The sequence below is a fragment of the Marmota marmota genome, unplaced genomic scaffold, assembly GCF_001458135.2.
Source record: "Marmota marmota marmota unplaced genomic scaffold, marMar, whole genome shotgun sequence".
In the NCBI taxonomy this organism is placed as follows: domain Eukaryota; kingdom Metazoa; phylum Chordata; class Mammalia; order Rodentia; family Sciuridae; genus Marmota; species Marmota marmota.
This window is the reverse complement of record NW_025999927.1, coordinates 2481892-2489672: the sequence shown is the minus strand read 5'-3', so window position 1 is coordinate 2489672 and position 7781 is coordinate 2481892.

Genomic DNA, 7781 nt, shown 5'->3' with positions numbered 1-7781 from the left:
AGAATCACTGCCGTGGACAGGCTCTGAGGGCCAGCATTAGGCACCTCACTGGTTCCCAGGCCCGGGTGGCTAGAGGACCCCCCATTTTATAGGCCAGGGCTGCTTAGCAAGCTTAGGTGTTCTCAATTCAAGTCCCAAAGGCAGAGGATCTTCTGCTCCAGGGCAGAAGACAGAGCCATTCAGTCTGGATGAGAGGGATAGGACAGAAACACCATCAGACTCATTTTTCCTGTGGAACTGAAATCCTCCCTGTTCTTCACTGCAAAGAAATGTGCATTTTTCTAATGTGCAATTCTCAAACCCAAATGTGAAGTATTATTATCACCGAGAACCGTGGGTGGTCTCTGCGGGGTTCAAATCAGCAGCACTCATGGTGCACGAGCAGAATCACCGAGGACTCCAGTCAGAAGCAGACAGCCCATCTTTCCCTCTCATTTGCGCCATAGACTCACACTTGGATAAAGCAGGTCAACAGATCAATAAATGTCATTTTCTCATTTGGCCAAACTCCAAGTTCCAGCTTCCAGGCATTAGACTAAACCCGATATTAAAACACCGAACAGCCTGATAGGACTATTCCACCTTCCAATGTGAGAAATGACCAGCTTCCCTTTCCACCCCTTATCTTATTCATGACTTTCTTTAGAATTGTGTTTTGCTAGAACATTTTAATCTAAGCGAGGAGGCACAACAGGAGCATGTCTCCGTGTGCTGTGGTCTTAGCAGCTGGAGCTGGAAAGCTATGTACCCAAGGCCCACAGACCCACAGTTCAGCAGAATGGGAACTGGAGGTGAGCAAATGGTCAGGCTGTGGTGAGAGCAGGGGCAGGGCAGCCAGCGAGACACGGACTTCCAGGGTGCTGTCCCTGAGGGGCAGTGCAGGGCTGGGAGCCTAGTGTACAAAAGGCAGGGGCAACTCAAGGGCTGTAGAAGAGATGGCAGAGGGAGGAACTGGAGGCTGTGGGTGGGAGGGTGGCTGGCAGGGTGAAGCTGGAGCCGGGAGAGAGCGAGGAGTCTGCCGGAAGGTCAGACACCAGCTCCTCTGCCTTGGACATCCAGAGCCAAGCACCTCAAGCAGACAAGGACAAAAATAAAACTTGCAGGCACACAAGGTCAGCACTGGCTGTGACGAACCAGCAAGTCCAGGGCTGCAGTCCCAAATCAGAGTCAGAAGAACAGAGATTCAGCAGCCCAAGCGATCAAGGAGTCAGGGACGGGAAGAGGGGTGGTGACCTCCATGCAGTTGGCCGAGAGTCACGTGGCACTGGAGTTTCACTGGGGAGCCACGTTCAGGGAGCCCTGTCATGTGCCAGGACAGCCCTGTGAGGTGAGCCCTGTGAGGAAATGTGGGTACATAGGGCTGCGTTGCCTGCCTGCCCGAGGTGCCAGGGAGTCTGGGCATGAGAGGCAGACGGGTCAGACACCAGAGCTCCGTGGTGCTGTGAGCTTGCCTCCCTAGATCCACCCAGGTCTCCCTGGCACATGGGAGGGAAGGCTCTGGATTCTCTGCCCCTGAGTGGTGGAAGCAGCAGGCAGCCAGTCCAGGCTGAGTTGCGGCAGGAGGACAGCACGGGGATGACCAGGACGGCACACTGGCAATCCTGGCTTCCAGAGGGGCCGTGTTGGAACCCGTGTGTCAGGGCCGAGGCCAGCCCAGCCTAAGCGTGCTCCGTGTGCCTGGAGGATTCTTCCCCAGGTGGACGGAGCTCCCTCACCCAGGGAGGGCCAGCATCTGCTCTGAAGAGGGTAGAGAGAGAAGGAGACCTCCTCTCCACCCTGCTCTCCTCCCTTCTTGGATGGAACCAACTGTGGAGAGCACCTGTGCTCGATGGCTGAGAGGCCTGCAGGGAGCTCGGCACTGTGGCCCAGTCTGCCTGCAGCCTGGGTTGGAGTAAGTCCCACTCCATGGCTAGTTGCTGGGGAGGCCACTTGCCCACACATCTAGGCCATATCCCCCAACACCCGTTTATTCCATAAAAATCCACCTGCTATTTTGCAGATTCTGGTTGGTAGAGCACCTGGTAAGGAATAACAGAACTAGGGTGCTACTGTGTCCCCTCCTCTCCAGGAACTTATGTTAAAACTAGCAGCGCAATGGGGACACAGCTGGACCCTGAATGCCTCCCAGCACTGTGGGGACCCAGATGCCCTTTTCTCCTGGCAAAGAAAACTGCAGTCCCAAGACCCTTGGCTCTCAGTTTTGTGATTCTGTGCTTCCTTTGGGAATGCAGGTCACCTTTCCCCAGGGGGACACAGGATCAAATGCCAAAGGCCCCATCTATCACCTAGCAGCTAATCTTGACAGAATTCAACCTGGTCCATCAGGCAGATGCACTACAGTGAGTTTCTTACTCTCAAAACAACAGACACCTGGAGCCTCCTCCAGCACTCAAGAGCCTTCACCCCACCAGCAGCAGACATTACTTTGGGTGTTCCTTCAGGGCATCCTACTGCACCAGAGCCGAGCTCACGCTGACTTCCCTGGACCTGCTGGATGGGCCACGGAGGGCAGACCCCCAGAGTTAGAGGAAAAAGACAGGAGGCAGAGGAAGGAGAGGGAGTAGCTCGTTCCCTATACATTGTCCTGTCATGCCACACATGAGTCAGGACGTACAGAAGATAAAACACACACCCGGGTGCACATCTTGATTTGTGTTAGCAAATGTAACCAAGATGCAAAGCAGGAGCTGGGATGTTGTCACAGCCCTCAACACAAATACGGCTGCTGGCTCTGACTTTGCTCACCGTGCTCCGCCTCTTCATGTCGATAAAACAGCCCTGTGTGCTCTCGTGTAAGGATTTGTCCACCAAACACTGCATTCTTCAGGGTGGCTCATGCTACCATTACTGATTCATAGCAGTTGCATGGGTTGGCAAGAATGACACGGGGCGCTGGCGGGGGACTGTCCCTCATGGTTCTCGTTCCAGGTGGGAACAACAACTGGGGGAACGCTGTTTACCGTGGTTATCATCTTTGTGCCATCCATGGGCATGCAGGAACTCTGCGTGGGCTCAGAGTGGCCTAGGGGCTCTGTCTCCTGCCTCGTGGTTCCCTGGGCTGAAGAATTCTGTGACCTGATTTCCATTTTGTTGTTGTATTGACACTTTGGATCCACACCCGCAGTGACGCAGTCCTCTCTATTGCTGTGTCCCATTCCATTGGCTGGCTAGGCTGTCATTGTCACTAGAATTGACAATGGGGAACACTGGAGTGCTTCCCACTTTGGCTATTGTGAATAAAGATGCCACAGATATTCACATGCAAGGCTTTTGCAGGTAGAAATATTCATTTCTCTGGGGGAAGGAGTCAAATGGATTTGTCATAGGCTGTTAACTTTATAAGAAATTATAAAAGGACTTCGGAAAGTGGTTGTGCCACACGAGCAGAGGTTGTGTCTGCAGTCCCTGGTCTAGTTGCTCTATACTTCTGCCAACCTTTGGTTCTGTTGTCATTAGTTTTAGTCCCAGCATCACTGACAGTCCCATCTCTCTGTTGTGTTAGATTCTTCTACAGAATTTTAAATAGCTTCAAGTTCTTATTTGATAATTCCCAAATCTAAGGCATTTGTTGCCCCTTTGACTATTTTTCTCTTGTCCACAGGACACATTTTCTGTTTCTGTATTTTTTAATGAGTTTTAGTGCATAATAGGACCCGTGGGTGGTGTGTCCATATGGCACCTGGGTTCAACTGGTTTCTTACGGGGAAGCTAAATCACTGGCAGGTCACCTTACTGTCCAGGAGGCTGAGGTGGGCACATCAGCTTCTGTTCTGTCCTCAACCTAGGTCACATTCCCTCTGTTGGGTGCCATCTTCACCACTAAGGCACAGTTTTGGGTGTTCAATGGTAAACTCAAGATGATACCAGTTGCTACAAAACTGTATCTCCCTGCAACAGGCATCAGCTGAAATCCATCTAAGCCCCCTCAAGTGCTGGGACTGATGGGGGCCAGGATCACTGTCTCAGAGGAGGACCTCAAGCTTGGACCCAGGTTCTGACTTCTCTTTCTGGAGAACTCTGTGGCTCTTAAACCATACAGTGGAGTTGACCAGACTCCAGGAGGGAGCCTGGAGCCAGCACCATGGGGCTGCTCTGTTCCGGAGTTCAGGCCTCAGGGCCGAGGACAGCCTGGGCAGCAGATTTCACTCCTGCTGAGTGCCTCTTTCACGGGATGAGTGGGATGGAGTAGCCGGGAGGGTGCTCACCACAGGGCCCCACATGCTCCTAGATTTGGCCCAGGCCATGTACCCATCCTATCTGAGAGAATAGGAAGGTTTGCTCTGCATCCTCAGTATCAGGCACCTCGGGGAGAACTCACTTACGCTCCCCGCCTTTTGAGGGGCGGTGTAAGCTCCTGTACTTTGGCCTCTCTTACCCACCTCCACATCATCTCAAAGACACTCACAAGGGGGAAGTGCTCCTCTGACCATCCGGAGTCCAGGGCCTCCAGGGGCAGTGGTTCACTCTGCTTTTGAACACTTGGCCTCAAGACTGGTGAGAGGCAAGGCCTGTGCCCCAGAGGTAGGCAGGGCCTCAGCCGGAGTGGCCACCAGCTCTGCAGCCCCAACTCTGACACAAGCCCCCCAAGAATGTGGCAGGGAGGGGGAGGCCAGGGTCACCGTAGGTCAGGGGGCCAGGGAGGAGGAGACCTGGGCTTGCTCTCAGCCTGGCTCAGCTAGAGGTGCCTGTGCTGGAACAGCAGGTGGGAAGCCTCATCAGTAAGGCTTTGACGTTGTAAAGGGGCACTTTCCTCCAGTACTGGGTAGCAGAGGGGAAAGAGTAGCCTGTGTGGGGTCCCCGCCCCTCCCTCTCTCTAACAGTTGTCACCATGCAGCACCCAGGAATAACCACGTTTTAATTACTTACATAGTTAAACTAGTGTTTCTAAACTGAGGTGGCTGTGCCCCCAGGGGACAACTGGCAGCACCTGGAGACTTGATCCCCACAGAGGGCTGCTACCCACAGGTGGACAGGGCAGGGAGGCTGCTGAACATCCCTTAATGAGCAGGACCGTCCCAGCAACTACTGAGCTGAAATGCTAACACTGCCGACTGTGGAAGACCCAGAGCTGCATGAGTCAGAACAGCACTGGAATTGCTCAGCTTGTTTAGTGTTCTGTTTTGTTTTGTTTTTTTCTAACGGACATTTTTAAATTGTTCTGTCCCAAATTACTGGCAAAGAAAATCATTTATCAGAATAAGACACGTATCTTAAATGACAACGAAATAAAGCAAAAGGGAAGAGAAGCAAGAAAATCTCTGGAGTGTGCGCCCAGGAGGCTCGCGCTGGGCCTGTGGCGTACCTCCCACATCCGGCCTACTCGCCTCTTATTTTTGTAGCAGTGTTTACCAGAGCAATCTGTTCTCACAGTCAGACCTCCAATCAGCGAAGAGCAGTGAATGGTGACATCTTTGGGCTTCACATAAATAACAGCCAGCTCTGCTTTGGGTGTGTGATCTGTGAAACAGGCCTGGGGGTGTGGCTAGTGGTAGAGCGCTTGCCTCGCAAGTGCAATGGCCTGGGTTCCATCCTCTGCACTGCAAGTAAGCAGACAAACCCCTGTGAAGTAAATAAATTAATTTAGGTGTTATCCAAATGAGCAGTCATCAAAACTACTGCATTGTGATTTACCATAAACAGGTTATTTGCTAAGAAAGTCATTTATGCTATCTGAAAATTTAAGCTATCAAATGGAAAGTCAGTCAAAGGTAAGAGTGTGAAATTTATGTTATTATCATTCTCACCATCATTATATCAAATAGCGAATGTGACAGCTTTGGTTCCACTAGTCATCTAAAGTGCTGTGAACATCGTGGGCACAGGGGTTCACTTTCCTTCATGGTCAGAGGCACCCGTGACAGGTTCATTGAGTCTCCTGTTTCTGGTGAGTGTGAGTTGGCAACCCCTGAACACACGCAGTAGATTTTTTAGATTGTATTTCTTGGGTTTGGGAGAAGGATGTGGAGGAAAGAAACAATAGCAATTGTATCTTACCTGCAACAGTAATAACCCCACGATAGATCTCAAGTTGTTCTGCAGCCCAGTAACAACAGTAGCAGAACCAAAACAATCTGAGATATTCAGGAACGTTCTGTAAGCCCAAGGCTGCATTTCTACCCCCACCACCACCACCACATGCACCCTTGCATTGCTTTGTCTGCAACGCCCTGCAGAACCTCTCCAGGTGAGGGTGAATTACATCCCTAGGCCCTGCTGTTCTCTGCCTGAGGATGGAGTCCATGGTTCCAGGACAGAATTCTGAATCCTTTTGCCCCTTTGCCCCTAGGAAAATAGAGAAAACGAGTACATGGGATTCCCATACCTGGGAAGGGCGAGGATAGCGCCTCCTAATGAATCAGAGTTAGCCGGCTCTGGAGCTGCAGCCATGTCTACCATGCTGCCTTCAAAATAATCTTGGCAACCAACTTTAAGGTTCTTTTTTTTTTTTTAATTTGCAGTACTGGGAATTGAACCCAGGACCTGGCACATGTTAGGCAAGTGCAGTACCACTGAGCCACTTGCCCAGCCTGCAGCAACCAGTTTTAAAGGACTGGATTTTAACAGGTCTCCTCCTCTGGAGCCACAGCCTACAGCCCACACAGCAGACAGGCCCGCTCCTGGAGGATCACTTGGAACAGTAGCAGAGCCAGCGTGAAACGTTGACCACGTGCAGTATGGTATCAATCAAGCCAAGAAACTGGGAAGTGAACCAGGTTGTATTCTCCTGCCTCAGAAACCCAGATTCAAATTTAGAAGTCTCAGACCTGTCAGAGTTCCAGGCCAGAACATGCCTGTGTGGGGACAGCTGGTAACCAGGCCCACGTCCCTGATGGGCATCCAACCTGTCCCTTCTTCTCCCTGGTTCCGTCCACACCATGAGGGACCATGCCACCCTCAACTTCAAACTCCATCCAGCCCTCTACCCACAGCCACCCCTTGGCAACCCACCTTGCCCAGGAGCATATGTTGGAAGAAGGGTCTAACCTTGGACTCAGGGAAGAGGCCCCCCAGGCCATGGGAGCAGAATCAGGGCCACTGAGGAGAGGATCATGGGGCCCTAGTCACCCAGAACATTGTCTAGCAGGTAGGCCCCTGTTCCAGGGAACTCATGTCCTTGGTCCTTCCGAGTGTCCCCCCAAGGAGCAGCTACCAGAGCAGGGTGTTCCAGTGTGGGGAGACCTGGGCGGAAGCTCCCTCTCCCCCCATCTCGCCTTACCCCTCCCTCCACACACCCAGGCTCAGTAGCACAAGGTGCTTGCCAGGTCCTGCACCCAACAGTCCTACTATTCTAGGTGCTTTTGCTGGAGTCATGCTCCTCTGTGTGACACAAAGCAACTGATGGCTTCTGCTTTCACTCTGTTTCACATTTTCTTGTATCCCTAAATTTTGGCCACTGCAAGCTGTCAATTTCTGTCAGCTGATTAACTGACCTGATTTTGTGACATGAAAACAGAGTGCATTAATTAAATTATTGAAAGGGGTCGTGTTCATTCATTAACAGTGGGTAGAAAATAGCAGGCAATCATGCAGAATCTCATCCACTCAAGTGTCAGCCGCCTGCCCATCAAACATGAAAGTATTAGGAAGTGGCAGTAGAACAGATGGTCCTGGAAAGACAGCGCTGGGACCAGAGCAGTGGATGGTGCAGAAACAGGGGCCTCTCCCAGCCTTATCGCCTCCGCCAGGGGCTCAGTCCGCTGACTTCCACTGCCTGAGGCCCTCATGGAAGCTGGCCACAGGAGTACTAAAAGGCTGACTCTTGGGGAGTCCAGCTGCTGCTT